Source organism: Schistocerca americana, chromosome X, assembly GCF_021461395.2.
Source record: "Schistocerca americana isolate TAMUIC-IGC-003095 chromosome X, iqSchAmer2.1, whole genome shotgun sequence".
NCBI classification, from domain to species: domain Eukaryota; kingdom Metazoa; phylum Arthropoda; class Insecta; order Orthoptera; family Acrididae; genus Schistocerca; species Schistocerca americana.
Genome location: NC_060130.1, coordinates 573,803,204 through 573,819,002, shown reverse-complemented (window position 1 = coordinate 573,819,002; position 15,799 = coordinate 573,803,204). Strand labels below are relative to the sequence as shown.

Sequence of the window (15,799 nt, the reverse complement as noted above, 5' to 3'; positions counted from 1 at the left end):
AAAACATGCCTCACACATTTAGAAAAAAATTCTGACGTTTCTGCGATTCAGTACGAATAATTAAATTAATTTCGTATCTTATTGCAGCCTGTAGTTCAGTAGATCGTTTATCATAAGCATTTATTTCTTTATTTAAAACATGACTTTTCCGTCAAGTGCGGGTCAAAGGAGAGTTGGAGTCTTGGCAGTCATGGGACTCATAAGGGTAGTGACACACTTCTCATAAAGATAAACTAGTTTACTGACCACTAATGTACACAAATTATTACAAATAAGGATTCAAAATATTACGATTATATTAAGGATCCATTTCCGTATTACAAGACGTTCGATATATAAAGAGAGAGGAGCACATTGTATACACGTTTATTCCCGTAGCACAGTAAACGGCTCTTTCCAAACGTGGGGTCCTTTTCAAAATGAAATGTAGTTAGTCCCTAGCGAAGGCCTTCCAACTGTGTAGTGGAAATCTAGAAACACTCAATATATATCACGAATAGTAAAGTTACCACCACACGTGATATCATCACATAAGAATAATCTGATTTCTTTTTATGTATCTGTTTCTGTGGCCATTTTTTCCTATTTCGATTTGCTGAAATAAAACATCAAAGCTATAATCATATTTGTGACGATTTCCGACAAGATAATGGTGCTTATGAGGCCAAACTTCCATATATATCACCTCAGGATGAATTACCTGATTAAAATTCTGATAGAAAAAAGTCATTACGACTACTCAGGTATTTATGATAACTTCCATATCAGATGGACCAAATAAGAACTCGTGAGGTCGTGTTGCTATTAATACTGCAGGGGATTTAGCGTGGTAGGGAATGTGGCCAAGACTAATCCGGAGGCAGTCGGCCGTCAGGGTGTGGCTCCTGGCGGGACGACACATTCCTGAGTCAGGTTACGGGCTCCACCTGCAGAGCAAAACAACAGCCTTGTTTCAGAAAAAAGCACTACAACGACACGTCGTTCATACAGAGCAGTGAGGCTTATTAATGAGACCAAGGTACAATCTTTCAATCATACTTAGAACAATTTAAAAAATATAGTTTATTTTCTGTCCTAGTTGCAGATCCTTTATTATATTTCATACATGAAAAATGTGCAACTGGGACTGGAAATAAACGATATTTTAAAATGTTTTTAAACATCGATGCAGCTGTTGATTTCTCCCGTGACGAATATGTCGGCTATAGTTTCAGGAATAATTTAAGAGTTGATATATATGGAAGGAGATTGTAATGTGTAATTCAGTATACTCCATTGTAAATTTGTGTCAGTATTTGAAAGTAGTTTTCCTAAAAAGTTATCCAGAAAGTCCATTAAAAATAAATAAGCCATAGATAACTAAATGGATAAAAATCTCATGTACGAGGAAGAAATCAAGATTCGATGTTCCTTGCTTTCTACAAAAAATACTGTAACATGTTAAGGAAATTAATTTCAATCTACACGTATATCTACGTCCTGACAGAAATTAATCATGCAAATAATAACATTAAAACTGTGTGGCATATTGTGAAACGATAAACACGATAACCAGTCCGTGCGGAACACAGTTGAACTAAATGACAATTTTGTGACTGATAATTCACAAGTTGTGAGTATTTTTAACTATTACTTTCTGAAAGTAGCAAAAAATATAGGGTGATTCAAAAAGAATACCACAACTTTAAAAATGTGTATTTAATGAAAGAAACATAATATAACCTTCTGTTATATATCATTACAAAGAGTATTTAAAAAGGTTTTTTTCACTCAAAAACAAGTTCAGAGATGTTCAATATGGCCCCCTCCAGACACTCGAGCAATATCAGCCCGATACTCCAACTCGTTCCACACTCTGTGTAGCATGTCAGGCATAACAGTTTGGATAGCTGCTGTTATTTCTCGTTTCAAATCATCAATGGTGGCTGGGAGAGGTGGCCGAAACACCATATCCTTAACATACCCCCATAAGAAAAAATCGCAGGGGGTAAGATCAGGGCTTCTTGGAGGCCAGTGATGAAGTGCTCTGTCACGGGCTGCCTGGCGGCCGATCCATCGCCTCGGGTAGTTGACGTTCAGGTAGTTACGGACAGATAAGTGCCAACCTTTTTCGTAGAACTCTCCATACAGTTGATTGTGGAATTTGCAGCTCTCTGCTAGCTCTGCGAGTCGATTTTCCTGGGCTGCGAACAAATGCTTGCTGGATGCGTGCTACATTTTCATCACTCGTTCTCGGCCGTCCAGAACTTTTCCCTTTGCACAAACACCCATTCCATGTAAACTGTTTATACCAACGTTTAATACACCACCTATCAGGAGTTTTAACACCATACTTCGTTCGAAATGCACGCTGAACAACTGGCGTCGATTCACTTCTGCCGTACTCAATAACACAAAAAGCTTTCTGTTGAGCGGTCGCCATCTTAGCATCAACTGACGCTGACGCCTAGTCAACAGCGCCTCAAGCGAACAAATGTACAACTAAATGAAACTTTATAGCTCCCTTAATTCGCCGACAGATAGTGCTTAGCTCTGCCTTTTGTCGTTGCAGAGTTTTAAATTCCTAAAGTTGTGGTATTCCTTTTGAATCACCCTGTATAGAATTAAATGGTTTGGTCGAACAATCGCTTCCTTGAAGTACCCAGAAAACTGGTACGGACAGTTGAAGGGATAAAGCAATGGAATATATAAACTAAGTATTGCCTCAAACGTAAAGGATTATTACAATTGCTCTATGCTCTGCCAAAGAAATTAAGAATGTAAATAACTTCCTCAAAAACATGAACTGTTATACAGTTGACAATATTCCAAGTAAAGCTCTAAAATCCTGTTCTGCATGTATATGCAACGCTTTCCGTCACATATGCACTTATTTCCAGATAGACTAAATTACGTTATTGTCAGACGAGACAGATATTAATAATAACCGACCAGTCTCACTTCTTACCTCCCTCTCGAAGGTACGAGAACCGTAACGCACCTCTCTCAAAATAAGATACTGTACTTAGTCACTCTTAGTTTAGATTTCAAAAGGGTCTCTTCACAGGACATCCTTTTTCTTCAATTCATAAAGAAGATAATGCACAGCTTTAAACGAGAAAATATTACGAACCTATATTTTCTGTGACTTATTAAAAGTACCTGAGTGTGCAGTTAACAGGATTCTCCTACAGAAAGTCAAGTATTATAGTATCAGAGACATTTCTGGTAATCAGCTCTTAGCCTGTCTTAACTACATTAGTGCAAAGTGTTGCATTAAGAAACTCGGGGTATGTACACAATGAAACAGCATCCTCAGAGTGAGAAATAATTACTATCGGTGTACCACAGGGATCAATATTAGGTCCATCATTGGTCTTGTTATCATCCAAACTACCTTCCGTCATACATCCAAGAAACTAACGATGACACTATCATAAACAAATATAATAGAGTAGCATCACGTGCAAATGTGAATAACATTTTCTTAAGTGTTAAAAAGTGTTTACTGCGAATGGACTCTCACAAAATTTAAACAAAGCCAGTACATGCAATCCAGTGCTGCACAAAACCTGATCAAACCATTAACAGTACTGTAAGAGGGTAAATTAATAAACGAAACAGAATAGTCTAAGTCATTAAATGTTCATAGTGATAAGAACTGCGAAGGTCACATGTTATAAATCATCTTAAACTTTTAAGCTCTCCAACATTTGTGTTATGGATACTAACAGATTTTGATGATGAAAATTTCAAAAAGTTGACAGACTTGTCTTATTTTTCGTGCGCTAACGCCTCATATCATCATATTCTTGGTTAAGTCGTAATTGTGGAAACAAATAGTTGTTGTACAAAAACGTGAGAGGATGACGTATGGTGCACACTCTAGGACCTCATGTTGACAATATCTGGGCATACTGACAACAGCCTCCCAATACTTTAAGTCTTTAGGAACTTTCTTATCAGAAATAAATCGCAGTTTGACAACAATAGTAGTATTCAAATACATAAAACTAGAAAGAGAAAAGATATGCACTATTCGTCACTTTGCCATAGTGTGGCCTTAAAATTCTTTGACCACCTACCCGTGATGAAACGATGTTAATGGATAATAAAATTAACTTCAGACGCAAACTGAAATCAAATTTACTTGACAACTCCTTCCTGTGCGTGTGTGTGTGTGTGTGTGTGTGTGTGTGTGTGTGTGTGTGTGTGTGTGTTTACGAGGAGAGGAAAAGAGAGATATTTAATATACTCACGTGTAAATCACTGTATTTATATAAAAACAATATAAAAAAATTATGTAAATGGTCAGTACAGTGCCATATTTTCTACTAAGAACATGTATAAGATGCGATAAAAAGTTTCCCTTTAAGGGTATTGCTGCAACGTATATGCAGCGTGGCGCGACTTCTGTGCGAGTATATAAGCACCGACATGTAGGCAAGGAATTAGAGTGGTATTGGTAGCTTTCCGACGTGAGTGCGGTAAATGCGCAAACGTTTACTATGGCGACGTTTTATCCAAATTCGGCCAAACAGGACCAAATTGGTGTTATCCTTTTCTTGGATGCCGAAGGAAAAATATCGGTAGACATCCATCGTAGAATGAAGACTGAGTATGGGTCAAAAACCACCGTTGTGGAATAGCGCGCCAGGTTCCCTGCTGGTCGCCATTGTACACATGACGCCGGTCGTTCTGGAAGAAGCTTCACCAACACAAGTGGGATACATTCGAGTATTCACCAGCCCTACAGTTCTGATCTCTCCCCATGCAATTACCACGCTTTCGGTCCCTTAAAAATCCTTCAATGATTACTGTAGGAAGAGAATGTGCAGCAGGCAGTTACGGACTTCTTCAAGCAGTAGGACAAGGTGTTTTACCAAATGTTTATCTTCAACCGGGCGCGTCGGTGGGGCGATTGCCTCCATTCCCGTGGCGATTTTATCTGATTGGCATAGCGACTCTGGACTGTGCGGCTTTCGAACGGAAACTTTTTCGTGGTCCCGTATATAAGGGGCAATGAAATTAAAAAGGCATGAGTGGAAAAAATTAAGTAAGCTGTTATAACAAAGTAATCCCCATAACTGTTAATATACAGTGAAGGAAGAAAATCGCAACAACAAAAAATAATTAATGTACAGTAATGAACCCTTGGGAATACATTTGTATAGGTAACATACTTAAGTGATTAACATTCCAAGATCACAGGTTAATGTGTGAGATAAACCACGGTAAATTTGAAATGCTGGTAATTTAATAACCAGTGTAACTACCACAATGTTCAATGCAAGCATGCAAATATGCATACACTGTGTTGTACAGGTACCGGATGTCAGGTTGTGGGACTGAGTTCCATGATTATTGCACTTCGTCGATCAAAACAGGCACAGTTAATGCTGTTTCGGAATGACGCTGAAGTTTTCGTTCGATGATGTCCCATATGTGCCTAATTGGAGACAGATCTGGTGATCGAGTAGGTCAAGGCAACATGTCGACACTCTGTAGATATTGTTGGGTTACAACTGTGGTATAGGGGCGAGCGTTATCCTGTTGGAAAGCATCCCCTGGAGGGCTGTTCATAAATGGCAGCATAACATGTCGAATCACCAAACTGACTGACAGTTTTGCAGTGAAGGTGCATGGAATAACCACGACAGGACTCCTGCTGTCATATGAAATTGTACCGCAGACCACAACACCAGGTGTAGGTCCAGTGTGTCTAGCACTCATACGGATTGGTTGCAGGTCCTCAGCTGGCCTCCTTCTAACCAACACACGACCATCACTGGTGCCGAGGCAGAAGCTATTTTCATCAGAAAACACAACAGACCTCCAACCAATGAGCTCTCGATTGACACCGTTGAAGTCACAAATGGCGGTGGTTTTTGGGTTAGTGAAATGTACGCACAGGCCGTCTGGCTCGGAGCTGTCCTTGAAGTAACCGGCCAAGTCTTCTTGCGACCGGTCGTTCTCGTGATCACCGATGCCAGCAGTCGTGTTCATGCGAAGTCTCTCTGCAGTACCGCAGAAGGAACTTCTAGCTTCTAGTAGTTGTATTACACAAAGTCCTTCAAACTCAGTCAGTGTTGATGGTGTAGTCTTTGTCACCTTAAAGGCATTCTTGACTAAAAAAATGGTTCAAATGGCTCTGAGCACTATGCGACTTAACTTCGGAGGTCATCAGTCGCCTAGAACTTAGAACTAATTAAACCTAACTAACCTAATGACATCACACACATCCATGCCCGAGGCAGGATTCGAACCTGCGACCGTAGCGGTCGCTCGGCTCCAGACTGTAGCGCCTAGAACCGCACGGCCACTCCGGCCGGCATTCTTGACTAACATCATCTCACCAAGTCCGATCTCAAAGATGACTAACGCTCATGACCAGTACAGCGCGTATTTAAAGCAAACCTGATTTGCATTCTCATAGTGGCGCTACTAACGCCCTCTTATCCGACTGGCGCGAACTCTGAAATGGCATCACCTTTCAGATGTAGAAAAGCACCTACCAACTTTCGTTTATCTCGTATAACTTCTTCTTAACGTTGCGATTTTTTTTCGACAGTGTATTTATTCCACTGTGAGATAATTGTACAAGGGCGTTCACCTCTTCGTTCGAAGCAATCCAGCTGCCACGAATGCCTTTCTTCAGGGCTCCAAAAATACGGAAATCGCATGGAGAGAGATGGGTATGTGACGGCTTTCCAGCGAAACTTCTGTAGCGTACTTGAAACAACCTTGGCAACATGCTGGCCTGCCCATAAGTTGCCAAGTTTGCCTATGTTGTTTCGAGTACGCTGCATAAGTTTCGCTGGGAGCCTTTACGCATCCATGATACAGTCCTCATCTCACCCCATGTGAGTTCCACATTCCTGGAGCCCTGAAGAAATACATTCGTGGCAGTCTATTTGCTTCACACGAAGCGGTGCACGCCTGGGTACAATCATGTTTCCGTATGCATCCGCAAACATTTTTCCGTGAAGGCACTGGCGGTCTTGTCGCATAGTGGTATAGAAGTATTAACAGTTACACTGATTATTTGTGAAATAATTAACAGTTTACTCACTTTTTTCTATCTGTCTCGTTTCTATTTGACTGCCGCTTATACGATATTTTGTGATACTGAGTCGTTACATCATAGCGATAGCTGGCTACTATAATTCACTGAACATGGAAATAACTAACAATCCCGAAAGGTTGGATAAATTGGACAGGTTTGGGGTTACACGTAGTCTCTCAGGACCGCATGCAGGGGTTGGACATAAATCTGGCAATATTGCGAGAAATGCGTGCTTGAACATGAATGCAGAAACTTGCCAAGCCTGCAGGTGGCGCTGTTGTATTTGATCACGAACGGTACCTGTGTAATGCCATCAATGTGTTGCAAGTGTCAGTTGCGGTGAGAAAAGTGTTCTGTGTATTTGTGAGTGCATTATGTCGAAACTAAGTGATAAATTATTGGTGCTTGTATGGTGGATGCTTCCGTAACCAAGGTAGCCGAAATGTTTGGCGTTTCAAGATGCTGCACACAGGGAATGCAGAAAAAGTCATCCCCTATGTCACGACGAGGAGGAAAGTGTGTGCTTAATGGTCGAGACAGACGGTCATCAAAGAGGCTTCTGACGAAAAATAAGATTAAGACAGCTGGAAAAGTCACTACAGATCTGAATGCCGCACCCACGAATCCCGTCAGCATCAAAACGACACAAAGTGAGCTCCATAAGCAGGGAAATGCAGTGCGAGCTGAAATTCAAAATCCACATAATCAGTGATGCAAATGCCCGTAACAGGAAAACGTGGTGTAGAGGCCATAACATCTAGATTATGGCACAATGGAAGGAATTCATTTTATTCACAGTGTTTCTAACGTCTCGCCAAGTTTACGTCTGCAATGCTGTCCACAGCCTACGATACACACTGCTTGCTGCCAAGAGTAAAACGTGCGAGAGTTCGGATATGATTTCGACGGTCATATCGTGGTGTTCAATTGGCCCCAGGATTACTCTGCAAAGTCGCATTACTGCCAAAGATTATGTGACTGTTTTAGTTCATTAGGTCCGTGCCATGGTACAATGTTTGTTCCCCAATGACGAAGCTGTGTTCTAAAATGACAGGGACCCTTTTCACACAGATCACATCATCCAGGACTGGTTTTGTGAGCAAGAGGTTAAATTTTCGCATCTCCTCTGGCTTCCATACTCACCAGCCCTCAGTATTATACAGCCTTTGTGGTCTACCTCGGACAGAAGGGTGCGTGATTGCTATCCACCTCCATCATATTATTTGAATGTCAACGGTTGTCGTACACCGTTTTAGGCGTGGTAATGTGTTATGTTTTTAGTGTTTCCATATTTTTGTCCACTCCCTGTGTTCTTCATCGTCAACTTCTTCCGCATGTAAATCAACCACAAGCTCTTTCTTTCAATGATGATGGCGTTTATCTGTGTCTGTAGTCATGATACATGTGGTTCTTGTGCCTCTAAGTGTTCTATAAAGTATGATACCGATTACGTGACATGCTTTTTACACTAGACGTTGATTTCCAGCTGCATTTCATATTAGGGTCATTCAAAAAGAAACGAGCTGGAGGCTGTAATATGAAACCCGCTGAAGGGAACGTGAAGTCATTGGCTGCAGAAGAAGGTGTGGTCCGAGCGCTGCCTGCCCAAACTCGTCGGTTGAGGGACATGGACGCAAACCCACGTGACGACAGAGCGACCACGTGCATGTGCCCACCATTCATTGTATTCAGTGGTGTTGGAAACGGAGAAATGGAGCATCCAAAGAAGAGCAAAAGGATGTAGTGCGTTCCCTTACAAAATGGTTCAAATGGCTCTAAGCACTATGGGACTTAACATCTGAGGTCATCAGTCCCCTAGACTTGGAACTACTTAAAGCTAACTAACCCATGGACATCACACACATCCACGCCCGAGGCAGGAATCGAACCTGCGACCGTAGCAGCCACGTGGTTCCGGACTGAAGAGCCTAGAACCGCTCGGCCAGTGCGTTCCCTTACATTGGAAGGAGTGCGGGGAGCGGAAATTCATCGAGGGACAGCACAAGTGTACGGAGAACACTGTCTGTCCTTTGCAAGTCCGACGCTCAATCTGACGTCTGGGGCAATTTCTGCCACAATAACTCACCGGTCTCCAGAAATAAGGGCATCCACCTGCTGGAAAATGGTATCGGTACTATGGTGTGGCGTTCCAGATCGAGCGCCATCGGCCTACGTTATCCGTCTTTCCTCGAATCGCTCGTGCCACGCGTTAACTTTTGCAACTGACGAGAAGTGCTCTTCGTAGACTTGTGCCATTTTTTGGATGAATTTCCGATCCTCGTACCTCTCCCCTCTAAGGAAACTCTCTACACCCCCTTGCTCTTCTTTTGAAGCCTCCATCTCTCTGTTTTCAGGATGACTGTGTGCAGTGAAAAGTCGATACGTACACGTGCTCGCTTTGTCGACAGATGGGTGGGCGGCCACATACCTCTACCGGCTAGTTTCAAACTTCAGCGCTCTTACAGGGACAACATCTTCTTCCGTAGGAAATGGCATTATTTATGATCCCTTCAGTCGTTTTCGTTTTACTGCCTTCGACTCATTTCTATTTGAATGAACATGACACGAACTTTCAGACCTATTTCCCAAGCCACTGCAAAGTTTAAATGCCCTTTTCAACTGCAATACACCCATTTTGTTTGTGAGAGGGAAAGATAGAAAGGGAGAAGGGAGAGGCACTTCAGAGCTGGTACTAACGAGCTTTTATTCATGCTCTGTCTTCTAGATAGACTGCAGCTCTTGTCAGAAATCTAATGTAGACATTTTTCGGTTATTTTAGGATGCTACGACTATTTTAACCGATTGTATATCAAAATTAGATTCAGTCTTTCTAGTTGGTTTCCTCGATGTAACAGAAATGGGATTGTCTAAATAATTCCTATCTGTTTCTTTCTCTGTGTGCCAGTCAGCAAATCATCCTGCAGCTTATATATAGTTGAAAACTGGTTACTTGTGTCCTCTACATCACTGGTTATTACCGAGTGAAGTGATAATGTGGTTCAGACACTGGACTCACATTCGTGACAAGGGAGATTCTATAGACATCAGTCAAGATGAGACAGGTAGAAAAATATCAGTAAACTGTTTTTTTTTAATTTAAAAAGCAATGGCCATATACCACTATGAGAAAAGACGACAAAGACGACTAACGCCTTAACGGAAAAATGTTTTCGGTTGCCTGCTGAACCATGATAGTTCTCAGGTGTGCACCTCTTCGTCCGAAGCAAATCGACGGCCACGAACTTCTTTCTTCAGTGCTTCAAAAACATGGAAATTGCATGTTGCCAAGTTTGTTTCGACTACGCTGCAGAAATTTCACTAGGAAGCCATAACACATCGCAAACTCTCTTCATATTATTTCCGTATTTTTTGAGCCCAGAAGAAAGACATTCGTGGCCGTCGATTTGCTTCGGACTAAGAGATGCACTCCTCGGTGCAATCATGGTTCTTTAGTCAACCACGAACATTTTTCCAAGATGGCTTTGACCATCTTGTCTCACAATGAGATAAATGAATTAACATTCAAAGTAATAAACAGTTTACTTACTTTTTGCCGTATGTTTCGTTTTCATTTGACTACCTCTTACAATTCTCGTCTGGCTGTTAATATTTAGTTTTTCATGTTTTCCTGCATCATCTTCAACTATCCTTATTGAACTCCAATAAGCCGATGACAATGTTGTTTTGGGCACGTGAGAAAATTACCTACATGCTGTTCTCACGACCTTTAACGAAGCTTATGAAACTATTAACCCCGAAATCATCATCAAAAAGACTCATATCCTGTGTCATCTGATTTGTATTTTTGAAACCTCCTGTTGTCAGAATAAATAGTGAGTTTCAGTAGAGCTAAAAAATTTTCCCTTCCTCGGCAGTCACATACTGATAAGTGCAAACAAATATGCTGAAATTCAACATCGCCTCAGCACCGCTCTAGATCACTTATGGGAAAGGGTTTTCAATAATCACAAATCGACACTCTCACTAAGCATGATGCTTACCAGTCCATTGTTATACCAAGTATAATTTGTGTCTGTAAATATTAGATTATTACAGGAGCCACGTAATTTGCTTGTAGAAATATCAACAGCACTGTCTGACGAGAATCCTTAAAATAAAACACTAAGGCTGGTGTACCAAATCCAGTGGCCTCAAAGATTCGAGCCGAGAATAATCAAATGTTAGCTTCGGTGGACTGGTCATGTGGTCAGAATGCCGGACTCTCGGCTTTGCAAACAAATAATCAGCGCGAAAGGTGAACATGTAAAAATGCTTGATGAGTAGTGAAAACTGGTAGGGCGCAACATCTAATCGACAAGCATAGCGTAGACTTTTTCGTGAAGGTCCACGACAGTTTGAACACGAACATTGAAAATGGGAAGTCTATAAGAGGTAGACAAGGGGGAACGAATGACCACTCAAATAAATAATTTTCAGCATACCATGGTTGGTATAAATGTTGTATACATCGTTGAAGAATTTGCGTGTTGGTAACTGGTCTATGTAGCCATAAGAGAACCCACTAATGAATAACTCCTGGGGTTCTAACAGAAGAGCTCATGCTCGTTAGCGAATGATAGGGTATGAAACCACTTAAGACGAATGTGATTCGTTTCGTTAGCCGCCCTTGCCCAGCTCGTGCCAATGTGTGGTTCCTAGTGGTCTTGCCGTAGCCAGGAATTTAAATTCCAATATTCATACCTTCCTTTGCTCAGATCCCATCTGTTATCACTGCAAGTTCAAAAGCGTGGCCTTCCTATCGTTTTCCTTCATCACAAATTTCTGTTGCTCGCTTCTTACTACTGGGACCCCTAAGAAGACCTTTAGCCTATTAACGATGGAACACAAAAATTTCAGTTTTCTAAGTTGTAAGGTCTTCCGTAGCTCATTAATTTACTATGACTGAATGCGCTTAATAGGGTAGTATTCCAGTAATTGCATCTCACTGTTTCCGTGTATTCGTCTGAAGCTACGTGACACCCCTCTGCAGTACTTATATTACTTACTTAACAGAACAGTTGTTATTACTTTGGTTGAAAACTATGAAAGTATCCTCAGATGTACTACTTTGGTTGACAACTGTGAAAGTATCCTCAGGTATATTCCTTTGGTTGACATCTATGAAAGTATCCTCGGCTGTGGCAATATTCACTTGAAGCTATAGCACCTAACTAAAGACGAGTTTTCTTCGAAGTCTTGTACGTTATATCCCTCAGTCAAGAACAGTAACGAAACTTCTCGTTGATTAGTGTGGTATCTGGAGGTTACTGGAGACAGAATATTTACATCTACACTCTGCAAACCACGGTGACGTGCATGGCAGAGGGTACGTTCCACTGTACAAGTTATTAAGGTTTCTTCTTGTTACGTTCACGTATGGAGCGCTGGAATAATGTTTGTTTGAATTCCTCTGTACGTGCCGCAATTATTCTAATCTTCTCCTCACTATCCCTATGTGAGCGATACGTAGGGGTTGCAGTATATCCCTAGAGTAATTGTTTAAAGCTTGTTCTTGAAACTTTGTTAATAAACTTTCTCGGGATAGTTTACGTCTGTCTTCAAGAATTTTCCCGTTCAGTTCCTCCAGTATCTGTATGACACTTTCTCATGGATTAAACAAACCTGTGCCATTCGTGCTGCCCTTATCTGTATATGTTCAATATTCTCTGTAAGTCCATCGGGGCCTGGAACTTTGTTCAATTTCAACGATTACAGCTGCTTCTCAACACCACTGACACTGATATTTATTTCATTCGTCTAAAATCGTAGTTGTGATGAATTCATGCCTCGGGCATGTGTGTGTGTGTGTGATGTCCTTAGGTTAGTTGGGTTTAAGTAGTTCTAAGTTCTAGGGCACTGACGACCTCAGAAGTTAAGTCCCATAGTCCTCAGAGCCATTTTTGTTAAGTCCCATAGTGCTTAGAGCCAATATAACGAAGCTAAACACTTTAAAAATGTTATCAACATTTCAGACAGCATGTTTCAGTTGCTGTCCCTGAGAAAGTTTTATGCTGCTTTTAAACAGGACAAACCACGCTTCCCTTTACCATTACAGAGAGTCTTCAAGTATTACAGTGAAAATTCTTATTGTAAAGCATTTAAGATGAACACTTTGTAATCAGGGAACTTCAAGGCGGTGCGCAGTGGACTTATTGGGATATTAAAGGAACTCGATATATGGAACACCACGCAAAACATTAGGTGGAATTTTGTTTTCGGCAAATGTTAGGTAACTCCATAAGGACTGTTCTTTCGTTTATAAAATAATTAGCCAAATACTATCGAAACATTGAGAGATTTCACTGACTAGAGTGCTTCGTCTAGAAAAACAAGTTCGAGGTGAATATAAATAGAATAGTTCAAATGGCTCTGAGCACTGTGGGACTTAACATCTGTGGTCATCAGTTGGTTGGTTGGTTGTTTCGGGGAAGGAGACAAGACAGCGAGGTCATCGGTCTCATCGGATTGGGGAAGGACGGGGAAGGAAGTCGGCCGTGCCCTTTGAAAGGAACCATCCCGGCATTTGCCTGGAGCGATTTAGGGAAATCACGGAAAACCTAAATCAGGATGGCTGGACGCGGGATTGAACCGTCGTCCTCCCGAATGTGAGTCCAGTGTCTAACCACTGCGCCAGCTCGCTCGGTGTGGTCAACAGTCCCCTAGAACTTAGAACTACTTAAACCTAACTAACCTAAGGACAACACACCACACATCCATGCCCGAGGCAGCATTCGAACCTGCGACCGTAGCGGTCACGCGGTTCCAGGCTGAAGCGCCTAGAACCGCACGGCCACACCGGCCGGCAATAGAATAGCAATACCTTATACTTTCTGTTCCCCAACCTTTGTGACTGAATCGTTTTACCATTACCACCCGGCGACATTAAGCCCAGATGAAGCAGATACGAATATCGATGACAGAACAGGTTTTGTTTACTAGAATTTAGCTATAGATAACCAGATTGTGTATTCGTATAATTTTGGCCAGCCGCTCATAACGTCACTTCCAGGGGCAATGCAGAGGCCTCCCCTCCCTCTCCACTACAGTTTATGAAATTGGTGGTTAAAAAATCTGAGCTGGCAGAAACAAACTACTTAAACGATGTAAAAATCGCTGGAAATTTTAATCTCGATGGGCAAGTATGTCAATTATAATACATGTAAAAGGTCACTTGTTCAAACATAAAATGGTGGTAGGGACTCAAACACGATGAAAATTGCTCACTCTCTATATGTAAAGTGTTGGTTAGCTCTGTGATACGACCTTAATTCGTACCCTGATAGATACGTTTTTGTATGTTTTATCCACTTTGTCGTTTTTCAGTATTTTCCGCTACTTCGGAATTTTGCGGGTATTGAACAGGTTCCGCATTAGTTCCCCCTATCACGACTCTCTTTCAGATAACAGGTTCACCTCGAAGGAGCGTACCATGTTCATAGACTTCGCAGCTTTAATCATGTTACGGTGTTTTAGTATTTTTTTTTTTTTAATTTTACAGATGTCTCATTAATTCTTCCTAGCGGGATTGTAGTGCTGAAAGTGCGAAAGATCAATATGCCTTCTCAGACGGTTATTTTCTGAGTACGCCACATTTATTAGGAAGGTCAGTTATGAAAGATCGTAGGGTTACTGCACAAGAGAGTTTCACGTCGGACCTGACGGCAAAACCGAGTGTCCGCATCCGTGGTGAAGGCTCGTAGAGAGTAGAGATGCGTTGAGGTCTTCCAGCGATGTACACCTTTAAAATAACCTAACGACCTCCGAGAGCAATTTCAATTGAAACACCTTTTTAAAAGTCCTTTCACTCTGCGTTTTCATTTTACTTCCTTCACGCGGTTTTACTTAGTGATGAAGAACTTAACCAAAATAACATGGTGCGGTTGCTAAGCAATTCGCACCAGCTGATTGAGGTGAGTTAGTGGGTAAGAAATTGTTCTCGTATTTGGCTGTAGAGGGTTTCGAATTCCTGTCCTGTTACGCCGATTTAGGTATAAAATAAATCATTCCAAACTAGTTCCATCTATTTTCTTCCCTACCATTGCCCAAGTTCGTTTATAGCGTCCTCTTCGCTGTGGGCGCGTTTAGGTCTGCCCTATCTTTATTTCTTCCGAATTACTTCAGGTTAATGTCAGAATGGTTCCCTATAGCAAGAACATAGCATGTTTCGTTGATCAGCTTAGGCGTTTTCCGTAATGGCGACTTCGACCAGGCCTCGAGCAGTTCCCTATCCAATCTTCGGCAAAGTTGAGTTAGGGATGCGCACCTAATGAGGTTGTTGTTGACATGAAATTACAATTTATGAAGATAGCCTATCAGCTGGTTGCTTAGGACAATGAATATATGTAAATAATGCGCTTGACATATTCTCACATGACTTTTAGATCGAATATTCCAACGTAATATAAACGCAACGCTGTCAGCCCGAGTGCATCTTTAGCGACGTCGGTATGTCAAGGAACGCTTAATTCGTATTCTGGAAGTCTGTTCATATGACTGTCCCGTGTTATACAGATAAAAAGTGCTTGCAAATAACTGAGGAGGAAAATTTTATGATTACTTGCTGCGATGGATGTTTGGCGGTATGCTGGGTGCCTACCTTGAGGCAGCAGGCGGACGCGGCAAACAGTTTCCTGGTGACGCACTCGCAGTTGGGTTGGCTCTGCAGCGGCGTCCTTGGTACTAAGAAGCCCTCAACGCGGCCATCGTTATGGGCGGAGGCGAAGAGGCGGTGAGGCTAACGACAACCAGAAGTGG

General features: G+C 41.7%; 1 long non-coding RNA gene across 1 annotated transcript; it reads right to left on the bottom strand.

Moving 5' to 3' along the window:
* Positions 1-223: 223 nt before the first annotated feature.
* On the bottom strand, positions 224-15,729 carry LOC124556670. The gene is made up of 2 exons (XR_006968654.1): positions 15,642-15,729; positions 224-926 (listed from the first exon to the last, which is right to left on the bottom strand). It is a non-coding gene; the product is annotated as an uncharacterized LOC124556670 (long non-coding RNA).
* Positions 15,730-15,799: the final 70 nt, after the last annotated feature.